General features: G+C 39.4%; 1 long non-coding RNA gene across 1 annotated transcript in view; it reads left to right on the forward strand.

The window, feature by feature from the left end:
* The window catches only part of LOC140686201 (uncharacterized), a 45,278-nt gene extending 29,036 nt beyond the window's left edge, over window positions 1-16,242 (forward strand). The window contains exon 3 of the long non-coding RNA XR_012059843.1: window positions 16,024-16,242. This is a non-coding gene — a long non-coding RNA (uncharacterized lncRNA). The remainder of the gene's footprint in view (window positions 1-16,023) is intronic.
* The last annotated feature ends 1,373 nt before the right edge of the window (window positions 16,243-17,615 follow it).

The following is a 17,615-nucleotide window of genomic DNA, read 5'->3' on the forward strand; positions in this document are numbered from 1 at the left end:
CCCCCTCCCCGCCTGTTTTGTTTCTAAACTGGTATATCTCCAGTGTCTAGACCAGGACCTGGCACATGATTGATATTCAATAAATATTTGTTGAAGGTATAAATAAATGAAAAACATTGGAAGGGCTCCAGGAGGTAATGTTTAGAAGGGGACGCAAAGGGACTGACTTTTCTTAAAATCACATATGTTAAAGTCCACATTTTCAACTTAGGTTTTATTTTTTTATTTTGATTGTGATTATATGTGACATAAAATTTACCATTTTAACAATTTTTAGGTATATAGTTCAGTGGCATTTAGTGCATTCACATGTTATGTGACCATCTCCATTATCCATTTCCAGAAATTTTTCAAGTTTCCCAAACTGAAATTCTATTCTCATTAAACACTAACTCCCCATTTTCCTCTACTCCCAACTCTGGCAGCAACTGTTCAATTTTCTGTCTCTGTAAATCTGACTCCTCTATGTGCCTCATATAAGAGAAATCATACAAAATTTGTCTTTTTTGTGTCTGGCTTATTTCACTTAGCATAATGTTTTCAAGGTTTATCCATGTTGTAGCATGTCTCAAAATTATTCCTTTGTGGCTGAATAATATTCCATTGCATGTGTATGTACTATACTTTGTTTTTCCATTTGTCTTAGTCAGTTTGGGCTGCTGTAACAAACTACCTTAGGCTGGGTAGCTAAAACAATACATATATATTTCTTACGCTGGGAATCAGAGATCAAGGGTCCAGTAGATCCTGGGCAAAATCTTCTTCCTGGTTTGCAGCTGGCTCTCCTTGCTGTATCCCCACGTGGTGCAGAGCAGAGAGGGAGCCAGCTCTTGTGTCTCTTCTGATGAGGACACTAATCTCATTCATGAGGGGTCCATCATCATGCCCTAATTACCTCCCCAAAGACCCACCTCCTAATACCATCACATTGCAGGGGTTAGGATTTCAACATATGAACTTGGGAGGAGGGCACAAATATTTGATCCATACTACCATTCATCTGTCAGTGGATATTAGGGCTGCTTCCACCTCTTGTGAATAACGCTGCCTAAGAACATGGGCGTACATATGTCTGAGTCTCTGCTTTCACTTATTTTGGGTATGCACCCCAAAGTGAAATTGCTAGATGATATGGTAATTCTGTGTTTGATTTTTCAAGAAACCATTCCACACTGAACCATTTTACATTCCCACCAGCAATGCATGAGAGTTCTACTTTCTTCATTCCTCACCTGCACACTTGTGGAAATCCTGATGAGTGTGAGGTTTTACCATGTCATTGTGGCTGACTTGCATTTCTGTAATGATTACTGATGTTGAACATCTTTTCATGTCTACTGGTCTTTTGTACATCTTCTTCAGAGAAATGTTCATTCAGGTCCTTCATTTTGTAACTGGGTTGTGTGTTTTGTTGTTGAGTAAGCTAGTTTTAAATGTTTTGTCTAGTAAATCTGATTCCTGTGCTTCTTTAGGGATGCTTTCTGTCAGTTTATTTTCTTCTTTGGAATGGACCGTATTTTCCTGTTTCTTTGTGTACCTTGTGATTTTTTTTTTTATTGTTGAAAATCAAGCATTTGGAAAAATAGCAGTCTCTCCCAGTCTTTGTAGACTGGCTCCATGCTAGAGTAGTCCTTTACTAATTAGCTAGGTGTGCTCTGGGCCTTGGGATAAGCCTGAGTGGAAAACTTAAGGACTTTTCCAAGCATGAGTTTGGTCTAGGCCCGTGTGTAATTTTTTAATCACCCACCCGCTACCCTCAACACACACACATACAAGGCTGCTTTTGAATGTTTCACTTCTCCACAGTGTCTCACCCAGCTTCTCATCAGGGCTACTGATGGTCTGTTGTATGTCTCCATCAGTCACCTCTTACTCTGGACACCTACTGGTCTCAGTCGCCTTGTAGCTTTCTTGACCGACTCCCATTCCTTCTCCCCACCTGAGCTCTAAGTTGGATGAAACAGAGACTAGACATTCAGGCAGATGCCAGACAGGCTAGAACGTTGCAGATAAGATCTGCTCTGACCCACTAGCTCATAGGAAGGAGTTGGAAACTGAGATGTGGCCTTTTCTAGTCTAACAGTGCCTCCCCCAGACTCTGCCTTGCCCAGGAGGTGGTGGAGCGAAGGCAAGTAAAATAGCACAAAGGTTCCTACCATTTTGAATGTGGCTTTTTCTTGATTGGGTGTCCTCTTGGTTGCTGGTAGACTTTTGACTTCTTTATTCTAGCACTCCTATAAGGTTATTTTAGCTTGTGTGTGTGTGTGTGTGATGTTTCTGTGGGAAAGTAAGGGCTTGGAGATTCCTAGTCCACAATTTTGTTGACATCACTCTTCATCTTAGGTATTAAGACTTCACTTTGGGGGAGTATTAATGGAAATTGATATTTTGAGTTACCTCCCCACTGAAGTTACTCTTAGGCACTCTCCCAGATTTTGGAATTTTGAAACCATGAATGAAATTAGAAACCCCCATTAGAAGGCAAAGTAAAGAGGATCTAGAGAGCCATATTTGGGGTTGGGAGAAGCCGTTCTAACCTCTGCTATGAGGACTTCATTACAGGTGTTATTTGTGTGATCCTCTTGTGTTCTTTATGAGATACCAGGGGAAAGGTTTTTCTCCTTACCTGGTCTGGTTAAAAAATATACAAAGATTCTCTGTAAAGGAGGCAAGACAGTTATCGTGCCCATTTGCTTCATGAGGAAACTGGAAATTAATAGGTGTTTTAGCCTGGATTCTTCTTCCCACTTTACCGTACTGAGCCTCCTGCCCTCCCTGAAAAAGGAAGATTCCTTTATAGCTGAAAGCAGGATCTCTGTCTTGTTTGCTCTTGTATCCCCTGCATCTGGAATGCTGCCTGGCACATAGTAGGTTTTCAAGAAGTATTTGTGGAATGAATGAGTGACTGTGAGGAGCCAGTTCCCTATAGTATATGAGAGAAAAAAAGAGAACTTTTAAAACCATTTAAAAATTTTATTTAGGGGAGGATGTTACAGTGGTAGGATATGTGCTTAACATGCATGAGGTCCTGGGTTCAATCCCCAGTTCCTCCATTAAATAAATAAGTAAATAAATCTAATTACCCCCGCCCCCAAAGTTTTGTTTTGTGAACTTTATAATGAAGTATACATGCAGAGAAGGGCATCCGTCCTAAGTATATAGGTCAGTGAGCTCCCCCATGGACACATCCTGTAACCTGCTCTCAGATACAGATGTAACTGGCTTCTAGATACAGAAACAAAACACCCTCTGACAATCAGTACCCACCACTAACCCTCTACCTTCTCTCTGAAGGGTAACAACCACCCTGCTTTCTTAATGTCATGGATTTGTCTTGCCTGTCTTTGAACTTTCTATGGATTAAATAGTGTAATAAGTCCTTTTTGGTTTTTGGCTTTTTTGTTATTGCTGTTCAACATTCTGTGAGATTCATCTATGCTGCTGAGTGAAGTTCTAGTTGAACTGTGTTACCTTTTGAAACTTTAAAAACATTTTAGTCTGAAATTAGTCAATGTTGGGTGAAATCCCAGGTTTAACAGAATAATAACCTTCTCTCAGCACCATTTAGTGAGCACACAGGGACAGACACTATGCTGAGAACTGACATTCATGAATGATCTTACTTAACCCTTTCAACAGTTTCCTGAGCTGTGGGTATCATTCTCCCCATTTTCTTGGTAAAGAAACTCAAACATGAAGAAGTTAACTAGCTTGCTAGTTAATTACAGGTTCATAATTGATGAAGCCCTCATTTGAACTCGGGCCCCACAGTCAACCATGCCCGTGCTTACATTGACCGCCACTCTCATTTGCCTTTTCCACATGGGATTCCTTTAAGAAACTGTTTTAAAATGAATATGCATTTAGGTAAAGCCAGGGGGAAAAGCGGGGCTGGTACTGATTTGGAGATGGCTGTCTTTCAGCCATCTTCACCGTGCGATTGGACAGCTTCCCAGGACCTCTTTGTTGTCTTGAAATGTGTGTACACTGACCCTTTGAGTCTTTGTCCTCTCGTCACCAGGGCTGACTCAGGGACCCAGAGCCCAGGAAGAAAGGAAGAATACCTGGCTCCTGGCCTGTATGTTCCGGATTTCAGCCTCAGGATAAAGTCAGGAAGGACTGTCTACAGCCATGTCCTGTGTCTTTGGGCCCAACAGTCATGGGTCACAGACCCAGCGAGAGGTCAGCTCCACGCCATCTGTTCTCCGTATCTGTGTAGGAGGCGGTGACCTTGGTTGAATTGGCCCAGCTGAGAACTAGGTTCCTCTGTCAAGTGGCAAGCTGCGTTTGTGGAACTTTTCTCCAGAGGCAAGCTCTCCCAGCCTGGGATTTACTGTGTTTACTTCCCAGCTGTTTTTAACACACCATTCAGAATGATGCAGGGTTTTTTTTTTTTTTTTTCCTCCTGTTAGATTTTCCTTAGGCCAACATTTGTCCTTCTCCGTTTGGTAGGCCTCAAATACTGCAGGCTCGCTGGGACTCCTGCTTTTGTGCTCATTTGTAGAAGATACCGGTGAGTGAGGGTAGAGACATCTATCTGACACTAGCAAAGGCTGTGCTCTCCCCTCATCCTGCTGCTCACCATGACCTGTCCTTTTGTGAGACAGGATACCCCTCAAATGTCCATTCTCCTTTTACTTCAATTTTTGGTTTTGTTTTGTCTTTTAAAAAGCTGTATTTGCTGATTTTACAGAATTAGCCAGGCCTTAACTCTTGGTTTGGATCTTTCACTTCCCCAGTTTCGGGGGAAAATGCATGCCCTCTGTCCTCTGGCCCCTTTCCCAGTTCTCTTATTTCAAGCCTTGAGCTCTCTCAGTGTCATCAGCTTCCTCTGTCAGTTCAACGCTTTGCTTCATCTCTGTTGCTTTTAAAGATACAACATACTCTCTGGGCTTTTATGACCGTGGCCTGTGTTATTTCCTCTGCTGATCTAACTCTTTCAAAAGTGCCTTTCTGCAGCCTCTCCCCTTTCTGCTCCACTTCCTCTTGTCTCGGAGAATGATCTTTAGCTGGTGAGCACAAGTTCATCCTCCCCGTAGCCTCTCTGAATTATCTGGAAGAGCCAGGCTTCTCGGCACCAGGCATCTTGTGGCACACGTTCCCGCGCTCAGCTCACGACATCCTCGCTGCCACGTTCGTGAGAGTCATGCTGCCAACACCACTTATGGGGTGAGGAGATTGTTCCCAAAGCACAGAGCTGGGAATTAAACTCAGGGTTCTTGAAAGCCCACATTTCTGTCTGCTTTACCCACTTGCCTGCCAGTCCTTTTACCTTTGGTATTTATAAAAGAATACTGTCCAGAGGAGAAGGGTCCCATCCGAATATTTGTGGAGGGAGCTTCCTAAAATAGAGTGCCCGTCAGGCAGCGTTTCTCTGTCCCGTTACCTCCATCCTGCAAAGCCCCGCTCACATCTCACCTCTTGTGCGCAGCCTTCCCTGGGAACGGCCCCTCCCAGTGCCCCCTGGTTCCTCTGAATAATCCAGAGGTGTGTTTAACCACGTATTTGGTGCCTAATTATTTCCCGCTTCCACTTCGTCGTCCACACATCCCACCTCCCATCATCAGCCTCTGAAGGGTGACAGTTCTTTCCTGTGCTTTGTTTAGCTTCCACATTGCCTTGAACATAGTTTGTACCCAGGAAATATATTTAGATCAACTGGATTATTTTGTAGATTCTGGCTCTTCTCTTCCATTTTGTGTTTTGTCCCTTTTTTCCCCTCTCAAGTCTAAGGATTTGCTTGAGTTTCCCACCTTTGTTGCTACTTATGAAAGCCCTTGGGTATTTCCAGGTTGCTGAAGTGTCACTTTCCCAGGCTGCTCAGCCTCTAGGTCTCCCTCCTTTGAGCTCCACATCTCTTAACAGCAACAGCCTTCATCGTGCTCCGAGCCTATGCAACCTTGTCTTAATGCGGTTTCATAATCAGTTCTTTTGGGGAATTGTGATTTAATATCATTTGAATGCCTCTTACATGCCAGATTGGGTGGGAAGTGAAACCAGGGCCCATAGGACCCCCATCCCTGCTTTGACGAGCTAAGCAAGCCAAGCGGCTGTAGCCTGGTGAGCGGTGTGAGAGGGGAGAGAGGGCTGTGGGGAGGGACGCCAACCTGGGTTGGAGGAGTCGAAGTTTCACAAGGAGTTGCCACTGTGGAGGAACTAAAAAGAGTTCGATATGACTAGAGTGTAAGGTGGGACTAAAGATGGGGGCAGAGGAGTGTGGAGAGAGATGCAAGAGATGTGACCAGAACCCAAAGCAGAGACCCATCACAAAGGCTTCTGCAGACCCTGGGCAGGAGGTTGAACTTGACCTTGGGAGCAGGAAGAAACCCCTGAAGGGATGTGGTCAGGGATGGGGGCCGCTCTCAAAGCCTGTCACCCTGACTGTGCACAAAGGTCTTTGAAGGCAGACGCTGGTGTAGCTTTTCTGTAACTCAACAGTACTGGGCACGTAATAATGCTTGGCTGTTGAGAGTGACGAGCAGGCAGGGGGGAATCCTGGCTCTCCTCCTACCAGCCCCACTGCCTGGGGTGGAATTGAAGGAGGCGGGAAGTGGGCTGCACAGGTTACACCTGAGTGCTTACTCTGTCCTGAGAATGCTGCTACACACTATTTTATGTAAATGATTTTATTTCATCTCCGCAACGACTTTGCAGCAAATGTGTTATCCCTCATTTACCAAATGTCTAAACAAAGTTTAAAGAGGTTATATAATTTAATCAATAACAATAATAATAATTATTAGATACACTGAGTTACTGCAATTGAAGTGGACAAGAAACAACCAACCAACCATATTATAGTTTACACTTAATTCCCTGTCGAACTTAACTTCAGTGGTGGATTTTATTAAAAATGCACTTAATGTTATTTTCTGCCTCAAATGTCTATCTTCCTAAGGTTTACGATGGCATTATGTTAAAAAAAAAAAAAAAAGAAAAGAAACAGGAGTAAACCCCTGCAAACTTCCTCTTATCCAAGTTCTACACCAACCTGGACTAGCCTGGGGCTTTGCATTGCATGGGATGTTGATGCTTCCTAGTTAAGAAATTGCATGTGCACCTTTAGGGTAAGAGAGATTATTTGCCTACTTGTGATTTACAAATTATCTTTTTAGCATTTGAGACATGAGCTGTCACTATACAAAATTTTTATCATAATTACAAATGAGCTTTACATATGAAAGACCTACCACCACTTTTAAGGAAAAAACCCACTACAGTTAGAAATGGGACACATATTTGATTGCCATCAAATAGCATTTATTTAATACAACGACGGAATCTATCAAGTCAGTGGGCTTTTACCTGCCTGTCTCTTCTGCCTTTAGTTGTGGGATCCGCAGCTGTGATTGGGTGGAAACCTCTTGAAGGAAGTAGAGGAAGGCCTGGCCCACCCCTTACTGCCTTGTGACCTCAGCCAAGTTGCTTTACTGCCCTGGGTCCTGGTTTCATCGTCATGTTTTTAATTTAAAGAAGGCTCTTGCCTACTCAAGTACATCACGCCAGTATTCTCCCCTTACTCTTTCTCCCACTTTGTCAATTCTCATAGAGACTTCCAGTCTGCATACTGAATCAGTCTCGTAGAGAATCATTCCAGTCTGCATACCTAGATCCTCCGTGGTGTCCCAGCTTAAAAAGCCTTTTCCTTGCCTCCACCTCCCTCCAGATAATGCCTCATTTCTCTTCTCTCTTCATAGCAAAACTCCTTGAAACAACCACTGAGACCCACTGTCTGAATTCTCTTCTTCACTTTTTTTTCTATTTATTAAAACATTTTTTTAAAATTGAAGTGTTGATTTACAACGTTGTATAAGTTTCAGGTGTACAGCATAGTGATTCGGTTATATGTATACATAAATATATGTGCGTGTATATGTATGTATATAACCTTTTCATATTCTTTTTCATTATAGGTTACTACAAGATAGTAAACTTAGTTCCCCGTGCTATACAGTAGGACCTTATATTTTATCTATTTTATATATAGTAGTTTTGTATCTGCTAACCCCAAACTCCTAATTTATCCCTCCCCACACTTTCCCTTTTGGTAACCATAAGTTTATTTTCTATGTCTGCGAGTCTGTTTCTATCTTGTAAATGAGTTCATTTGTATCATTTTTTAGATTCCCTATATACATGACAACATATGGTATTTGTCTTTCTCTGCCTGACTTGCTTCACTTAGTATGATCACCTCTAGGTCCATCCATGTTGCTTCATCCTCCTCTCTACTTTTGAGCTCTGTCCAGTCAGGCTTTGGCTTGTGCCATTCCCCCAAAACAACTCCTATGGCTCTCAATCATGATCTGCCTGTTTCTAAACCCAGCAGTCCACTCTCACGCCTCATTTTTGTTGACCTTGAGCAGGACTAAACACAGTTGATCATCTTTTTTTAATTTTTTTAAATAAGAAAAAGCTCTTTCTTCACTTGGTTTCTAGATAACATCTCCACCCCACCGCCACTGCCACCTATGTCATGAATGGCTCTTTCAGCCTTCTTTGTAGGGTTCTTTTCCACATCTCAATCTCTGAATATTGAAATGGCCCAGACCTCAGTCCTTGGGCATCTCTACACTCCCCCTTAGGAGATTTTTTGTAGTCTAATGGCTTTAGTGCTATCTTATGCTGATATGACTCCCACATTTGAATCTCCAGCCATTCTTCTTCTCTGAAGAAGATTTTTTTACCAATTGACTTTGCAATACTTCCACTTGAGTATCTAGTAAGCATCTCAAACTGAACATCTTTGAACTCCTAACTCTTCCCAGCCTCCAAACCTTCTCCTTCTAAAGTTTTCCTAGCTGAATTTCATTCTTTCCTCCTGAGTAAATGATAATTTCAATCATCCAGTTGCCCAAGCCAGAGTCTTTGAGGTCATTCTTTGTTTCTTTCATACCCACACCCTTGATTCCTCTACTTCTCATCACCTCTACCACTTTGGTCTCTTACTTGGCTTCCTACAGTGGCCTTTTGTCTGGCCTCCTTATTTCTGGCTTTGTTTCCCTAGGTTTGAGATCTAATTGACACAAAATATTATGTATGATTTGATACATTTATGTGTTGCAAAATGATTACCACCATAGTCTTAGCTATCACCTCCATCCTGTCATATAGTTATTTCATTTTTTGTGTTGAGAATGCTTGCGATCTATTTTCTTAGCAACATTCAAGTATATATAATACAGCATTATTAGCTAAAACAACCATGCTTACATTAGATCCCCAAACATGTTAATCTTGTAACTGGAAGTTTATACCCTTTGACCAATAACAACCATTCTACTTTCTGTTTCTGAGTTTGACTTTTTTTTGATTCCGCATATAAATGAGATCACACAGTTGTTTATCTTTCTCTGTCTGACATACTTCACTTAGCATGGTACCCTCAAGGTTCATCCAAGTAGTTGCAAATGGCAGGATTTCCTTTTTTTTTCTCATGGGTGAATCATCTATTCATCCACTGACAGACACTTAAGTTGTTTCCATATCTTGGTTATTGTGAGTAATGCTGCAGTGTACATGGGAGTTCAGATATCTCTATGAGATCCTAGTTTTAATTCCTTTGGATATACACCCAGAAGTGGACCCTAGTTCATATGGTAGTTCCATTTTTAATTTTTTGAGGAACCTCCATACTGTTTTCCGCAGAGGATGCATGAATTTTCATTCCCACCAACAGTGCACAAGGATTCCTCTCTACACCCTCACCAAAACTTGTTCTCTTTTTGATGATAGTCATTCTAACAGGTGTGACATGATATCTTATTGTGGTTTTTATTTGCATTTCCCTTATGATTAGTGATGTCAAGCAATTTTTCAGGTACCTGTTAGCCATCTGTATGTCGTCTTTGGAAAACTGTTTATTCAGTTTGCGTATTTTCGATCATATTGTCGTTTATTTTTTGCTTTTGAGTTGCTTGAATTCTTGATGTACAGTAGTCCCCCCTTATCTGTGGTTTCAGTTATTCTCCGTCAACCAAGGTCCAAAAATAGTAAATGGAATATTCTGGAAAGAAATAGTTCACAAGTTTTAAATTCTGCACTGATCTGAGCAGCATAATGAAAGCTCATGCAGTCCTGCTCTGTCCTGCCCAAGATCCCCAAACACTGGCATCATCTTGGCTCAATGATTCGAAATCACCTAAAGCAGATGACCCTGCTGCTGATGGATTGTCAGTCTGCCAATCATAGCGTAACACTAGGTTACAGTGCCTACGTCATTCACCTCACTTCCTCTCAGCATGTGGGCGTTTTATCATTTTATCATTAGAGATTACATTCACATAAGTTTTGTTACAGCATATTGTTACACTTCTATGATTAGTTATTGCTGTTAATCTCTTACTGTGCCTAATTTATAAGTTAAGCCTTATCATAGGTATGTATGTGTAGAAAAGAAACATGTATAGAGTTTGATACCATCTGTGGTTTCAGACATCCAGTGGTGGGTCTTGGAACTTTTTGCCCACAGATAAGGAAGGACTGACTGTATTTTGGGTATTAACTGTTTGTCAGATACATGATTTGCAAATACTTTCTCCCATTCTATAGATTGTCTTTTCACTTTGTTGATTGTTTCTTTTGCTGTGCAGAAGCTTTTCAGTTGGATGTGGTTACACATTTTTGCTTTTGCTGCTTGTGCTTTTGTTGTCTTATCCAGAAAATCATAGCCAAGGCCAAATGTCAGGGAGATTTCTTCCTAAGTTTTCTTCTACAAGTATAATGGCTTTAGGTCTTCAATTTAAGTCTTTAATTCAGTTGAGTTACTTTTTTCTGAGTGGCCTAACATACGGGTCCAATTCCATTCTTCTACACGTGTTTATCCAGTTTTCCCAACCCTTTTCCCACATTGAGTATTCTTGGCTCTCTTGTCAGATATAGTTTGCCTTATATGTGTGGAGTTCATTTCTGGGCTCTTGATTTTGGTGGAGTCTTTAGGGTTTTCTGTACATAATAACATGTCATCTTCAAATAATGACAGCTGTAATTCTTCCCTTTAAATGCCTTTTTTTCCTTTGTCTGATTGTTGTGGCTAGGGCTTCCAACACTATGTTTAATGAAAGTGGTGAGGGTGAACATCCTTGTTTTGTTCCTGATCTTACAGGAAAAGCTTTCAGCTTGACACCAGTGAGAATGATGTTGGTTGTGGGTTTGTCATAAGTTGCTTTTATTATATTAAGGTATGTTCCCTCTATACCAACTTTGTTGTGAGCATTTATCTTAAATAGATGTTGAATTTTGTCAAATGCTTTTTCTGCATCTGTTGAGATTATCATGTAATTTTTACCCTTTATTTTGTTAATATGGTGTGTCACGTTGACTGATCTATGGATATGGAACCATCTTTGCATCCCTGGAATAAATCCCACTTGCTCATGATGTATGATCCTTTTTATATATTGTTGAATTTGATATGCTAATGTTTTGTTGAGGATTTTTACATTTATGTTCATCAAGGATATTGGCCTGTAATCTTCATTTTATTTTATCTATTTTTTTATTGTCATCTGGTTTTTGTATCAGTGTAAGGCTGGCCTTGGAAGTGTTCCCTAGTCTTTACTTTTTTGGAATAGAGAAAGATAGGTATTAACTCTTCTGTAAATGTTTGGTAGAATTTTCTGGTGAAGAGGTCTGATCCTGTTTGTTGGGAGTTTCTTGATTATTGATTCAATAGTAAAGGATTGTCCAGATTTTCTATTTCTTTCTGATATAGTCTGGGAAGATTGTATGTTTTAGGAATGTATTTATTTCTTCTAGGTGGTCCAGTTTTTTGGCATATAACTCTTCATTGTATTTCTGTAAATATAGGTTATAACTTCTCCTTTTTCATTATTAATTTTATTTATTTGGGCCCTCTTTTTTGATGAGTTTGGCTAAAGGCTTATCAATTTCTATTTTGTAAAAAAACTTAATTTCATTGATACTTCCTATATTTTTTGTCTCTATTTTATTTATTTTGTTTTTTATCTTTATTTCCTTCCTTCTGCTGATTTGGGACTTTGTTCTTTTTCTTCTAAACTCTTTAGACAGAAAGGTTATTTGAGATTTTTCTTGTTTCTTGACGTAGGCCTGTATTGCTATAAACTTCCCTTTTATAACTGCTTTTGCTGTGTCCTGTGGATTTTTGAATATTATTTTTCTATTTTTATTAATCTCAAGGTTTTTTTTTATTTCCTCTTTGTTTTCTCTATTGACTCATTGGGGTTTTTTTAGTAATATGTTGTTTGTCTCCACATATTTGTGCTTTTCCAGTTTTCTTCCTATAATTATTTTTAGTTTCATACTATTTGTGGTCAGAAAAGATGCTTTATGTAATTTTAATCTTGGTAAATTTGATACTTGTTTTGTGGCCTAGCATGTGATCTGTCTTGGGGAAAGTTCTATGTGAGCCTGAAAAGAAGGTGTATTCTGCTTTTTTGGAGGTAGAATGTTCTATAGATATTAAGTCCTGGTCTAATGTGTCATTTAAGGCAGCTGTGTCCTTATTGATTTTCTGCCTGGATGATCTATCCATTGATGTAAGTGGATTTTTTTTCTTTAAATATTTGGTAGAATTCACTGGTGAAGCAGTCTGGTCCTGGACTTTTATTTGTTGGGAGGTTTGATTACTAATTCACTCTGCTTACTCATTATTAGTCTGTTCAGATTTCCTGGCTATTTATGATTGAGTCTTTCTGGAAAGTTTTCCATTTCTAGGAATTTATCCATTTCTTCTAGGTTATCCAGTTTGGGGCATATAATTAGTTTTACTAGTCTCTCATGATACTTTGTATTTCTGTTATCAGTTGTAATGTCTCCTATTTCATGTCTGATTTTGAGTCCTCAGTCCTCTTTCAGTTTTTCTAAGTAAGTCTAACTAGAAGTCCATAAATTTTTAATTTTTTCAAAAAAACAGCTCTTAATTTCATTGATTTTTTTTTGTTTTATGGTCTCATTTATTTATGCTCAGATACTTGTTATTATCTTCCTTCTTCTAACTTTAGTTTTATATGTTCTTTTTCTAGTTTGAGGTATAAAATTGTTTGATATTTCTTTTTTCTTAATATATGTATTAATATATGCATATATAAACATCCCTCTTAGACTGCTCTTGCAGCATCCCATAATTTTTTATATGTTGTACCTCCATTTTTATGTTTCTAATATATTTGGTTTTCCTTTTCCTTTTTTTTTTTAATCCATTAGGTTTTCATGACTATGTTGCTTAATCTGCATGTACTTGAAAAATTTCCAGGTTTCCTCTTGTTACTGATTCCTAGTTTCATACTGTTGTGGCTGGAAAATACACTTACTGTTATTTCAGTCTTCTTGTATTTGCTAAGACTTATTTCATAATGTGATCTATTCTGAAAAAAGTTATATTAGAGCTTGAGAAGAAACTGTATTCTGTTGCTGTTAGATTAATATTCTGTATGTGTCTGTTAGGTTTATTTGGTCTAAAGTTTGATTCAAGTCTAACATTTCCTTGTTTTTCCTGTTTTGATAATTTCTCCATTGTTGAAAATGGAGTATTGAAGTCCCCTACTCTTAATATATTATTATCTACTTCTCCCTTCAGACCTGCTAGTATTTGCTTAAAATATTTAAGGTGTTCTGATGTTAAGGGCATATATATTCATAAGTGTTTTATCTTCTTAATAAATTGACACCTTTATCAATATAATGTCCATCTTTTCCTCTTGTTATCACTATTGGCTTAAAGTTTATTTTTTCTGATATTAAGTATAGCTACCCCTGGTCTCTTTTGGTTTCCACTTAGATGGAATATATCCACCTTCATTTGAGATCATGTGTGTCCTTAAAGCTGAACTGAGTCTCTTGTAAGCATATAGTTTTTTAATGCATTTAGTCACTCTGTGCCTTCTCATTGGGGAATTCAACAAAGTAATATTTAATTATTGATAGGTAAGTTTTGAAGTTTTCTTTCTCTTTTCTTTCTTTCTTTGCTGCCTTTCTTTGTAAGTTGATGACTTTCTGAAGTGTAATGTTTTGATTTCCTGCTCTTAATTTATGTATCTATTGTAGATTCTGGCTTGTGTTCCCCACAAGGTTTACATAAAACATCTTGTGTACATAACAGTCTAATTTACCCTGATAATAATTTAACTTTGATTGCATACAAAAACTATATTTTTACTCCCTGCTTTTATATTTCTGATGTCATCATTTACCATCTTTTTTTTATTGTGTATCCATTAACAAATTGTTGAAGCTAGAGCTATTTTTATGCTTTTGTGCTTTAACTATTATTTTAGAGGTAAGTAGTTGGCACATCACCATGTTACAGTATTAGAGTATTCTCAATTTGACTATATGTTACCCTTTACCAGTGTGTGGTACATTTTATGTTTTATTTTAGTAGTTAGCATTCTTTTGTTTCACTCAAAGACTCATTTCAGCATTTCTTGTAAGGCTGGCTTCATGGTGATCAATTCCCTTAGCTTTTGTTTGTTAGGGAAGGTCTTTATTTCACGTTCATTTCTGAAGAGCAATTTTTGCATGGTAAAATATTCTTGGTCAGCAGTTTCTTTCTTTTAGGATTTTGCATATATTATCCCGTTCTCTCCTGGCTTGTAAGGTCTCTGCTGAGAAATCCACTGATAACCTTACGGAGGTCCCTTTGTATGGGACAATTTTTTCTCTCACCTCTTTTGAATTCTGTTTTTATTTTTGGTTTTAGAGAGTTTAATTAATATGTGTCTTGGATAAGAACATTTTGGATTAGAATTTTGAGATGACTTACTGACTTCCTGAGCTTAGATCTGTCTTTGCCTTTTAAAATCCATTCTTAACAGAGTTATCCAGGAAGATTGGTTTTGCTTATTGCCAGATGCATAACTACTAGAAATGTACTTGACACCATGTTTAAGAGTGAGTGTTCAAAACTGTATGTGAATGAATGAATGATTACATAAAACCAGGGTGCTGGGAAGTGATCTCTGAGGTCTTATTCAAATCTGCTTATCCATACTCTTGTACAGTTAATAAGCACTTCCTCTTTCTCACTAATGACTTTAAAATGTGTAAAATAAAGCCACTATAGTAGGAAATTAGTCTCAGCTGAACTAATGAACATAATTATAATAGCTGGCTTTTTTAGAAGTCTTTTTAATGTGCTTTAAATGAACTTATTTGTTCCTCACAACAACCTTGTGAGATAGGTATTGTTATTTTCATTCTCCAGGGGCAGAAATTGAGGAAAAGAGAGGAAGGATTAGCACTTAGCTAGCCCAGGGTCGTATGGCTAGTAATAGCCAGGACTTGAACCCAGAGCTGTAGTTCCTTATTGTAAGTCACTTCCTAGGGAATTCAAAAATGAAAACATTTTTAAGTCGGTGATACATAATACTTAAAAGATAACTCCCTTCTATTTTAATATACTGCACCCTAAAATAGTTTATTCAAATTTGAAAGATGGATATTGTAAACAATAATTCCATGAACTATATCTGTTAGTATGTGACACTGTAAGTAAAGGAAATAAAAATATAATATTGGTTGATTTTTTTTTTCCCTTTGCTTTTAACTCTCAAATGGTTTGGACATTTTATTGGTCTTTGATATGTATTTGATATGTCAAGAACTGTGACGTCATTCCAACTACTGGAGTTTTCACATAATCTCTAGGGGATTAACTGATCTGAAAATCAGTTTGAGGCTTTATGAGATCACAGGACAGAGGATTATTTCCTTGTTTTGTTTGTCACTGTCTTCTTGTAGCTTTGAGGTCCTAATGCTGCCTCATGATCAAGAGCTCTTATGCTGCTATGTAAATCTGTTTGGTCAAGGGAGGGAATGAGGGGTCCTACCGTGGGGAGAAGGGACAGGGCTGCGGGAGTCAGCAAGATGAGCCCTAAGGTGTGGTCAGTGGACGCCCCTCCTAACATGAAGCAAAGGGCAGGGAGAGGGAAAACAAAAACTGTAAGAACAACTGTTTATTCTAGTTGGTGACTGAAGTTTGACATTCTCACTAGTCCTCACCACATCCCTGTGAGGCATGCATTATTTTATTGATTTTTGCAGATGAAGCCTAACTGGTAAAAGTGCAAGGCTGCGTCCAAAGCCAGGTGCTTTCCGCTACACTGCTGCTCCTACTTCATCGCCGTCCTTAAAGCTCAATCCAGAGCTCCCCATGAGAGAGGGGTTAGGCCACCACAGGCGTCTCAAGTTTCAAGCAACTCCACTCAGATTTCTATTAATGTGACTCTTCTGTGCAAGGAATAAAAGCAAGTGCTCGATGAATATGCCTGTAGATCCTTCATTAAGTGAATTTAAATGATCAGAATTCATTCTTGTGGGAGTAGGGAAAGATGTGGCGTATCTCTCTGTAACTACGAGATTTTACCCATCACCTGAGTAGAAATCTCATTTGTTTGAATTAAGAATTGATTAGAGAGGAAAATGACAAGTTGAGTCAAGAAATTCCTTTTGAAACAGCATAAAAGGAAGCCCCCTAAAGAAAGCATATTCGTCCAGTGTGTGTGCGAGGAAGAGTGGCTCCTTTCAAGAAGGAATCCTGGACATTTGTGAGAAACTGCCTGATAGGAGAGGGAAATGCAGGCAGGTGGCCCAGAAATATGGTAACAAAAGTACCTTTATTCTTAGAAACTGAAGAGTGCTGGTAAAACTGAAATAATCTATAACTGCAGTTAATTCTTTTCTAGGCATCTTTTGTGAATGTTTTTTCACCACTCTAACAACTAGAGAGTGTGTTTCTCAGGAGAGGGAGGAAGGGAGGGAGGGAGAGACAGAGGGAAGGAGGAAGTGTCCCAACTCCTTACTGCAAAGCTGACTGACTGAAGTTTGTGAGCAAAGGTCTTCGTGGGACCAGCACTCTCCCCTCGCGTTCATTTTGGAAAGAAAAGACCCTCCCCTAGCCTTCTTCTTCCTCTTTTTGTTTTGTTTTGTTTTGTTTTTGGATACTCACCTCCAGGTGGCCTTTAAAAAAAAAAGATTAAATTCACAGCAGCCTGAGGAGTGAGTGCCTTGATGAATAAGGCCTTTCTCACTGAATCTGGTTCTCACACAGCTGCTCTGAGTACAGAGTGGGAGGATCAGGCAGGAGTCAAAGCGGAGTTAGAATTACCCAAAGCAGGAGGGCTTTTATGATAAACCCAACGGGAGAGACTGAGGAAAGGTGCAAGTGGTCCTGGGTGACAGGGCAGCTGTGTGCACGTCTGCTTGCCTGAAAAGGTTCATTCTTGGCATCTATTTCCAGAGGAGGCAAGGGGCCAATAAAGCTTTGTGATGCAGGCTCATCTGTCATTGCCAGCTGTCTCCCGCGTTCAAGTCCACCTGCACTCACGAGCAGCAGTGCGTCACTTACAGCGCGCTGGCATCACCAGCCTCCGCCGGTGGGGTCAGTCAGGACCGCCCCTGGAGGGAAAAGCTTTCGCGCTCACAGAACTTTAAATTCCCCTTGCTCTGGGCACTGGAGACTAGCAAATGTGGAGAGTCAGAGGCTCCCAAGTTTCAGCCGGAGGATGGATCATGAAACGAGGGTTGACAATATTCCTAAAGGGTTGAAATTAAAAAAAAAAAAAAATCAAATCATTGGATCACTGCTTTTAAAATGGTGATGTTGCTTCTCTTCATATCCTGGCTTTGAGTAGGGT

This window comes from Vicugna pacos, chromosome 2 (assembly GCF_048564905.1).
Source record: "Vicugna pacos chromosome 2, VicPac4, whole genome shotgun sequence".
NCBI classification, from domain to species: domain Eukaryota; kingdom Metazoa; phylum Chordata; class Mammalia; order Artiodactyla; family Camelidae; genus Vicugna; species Vicugna pacos.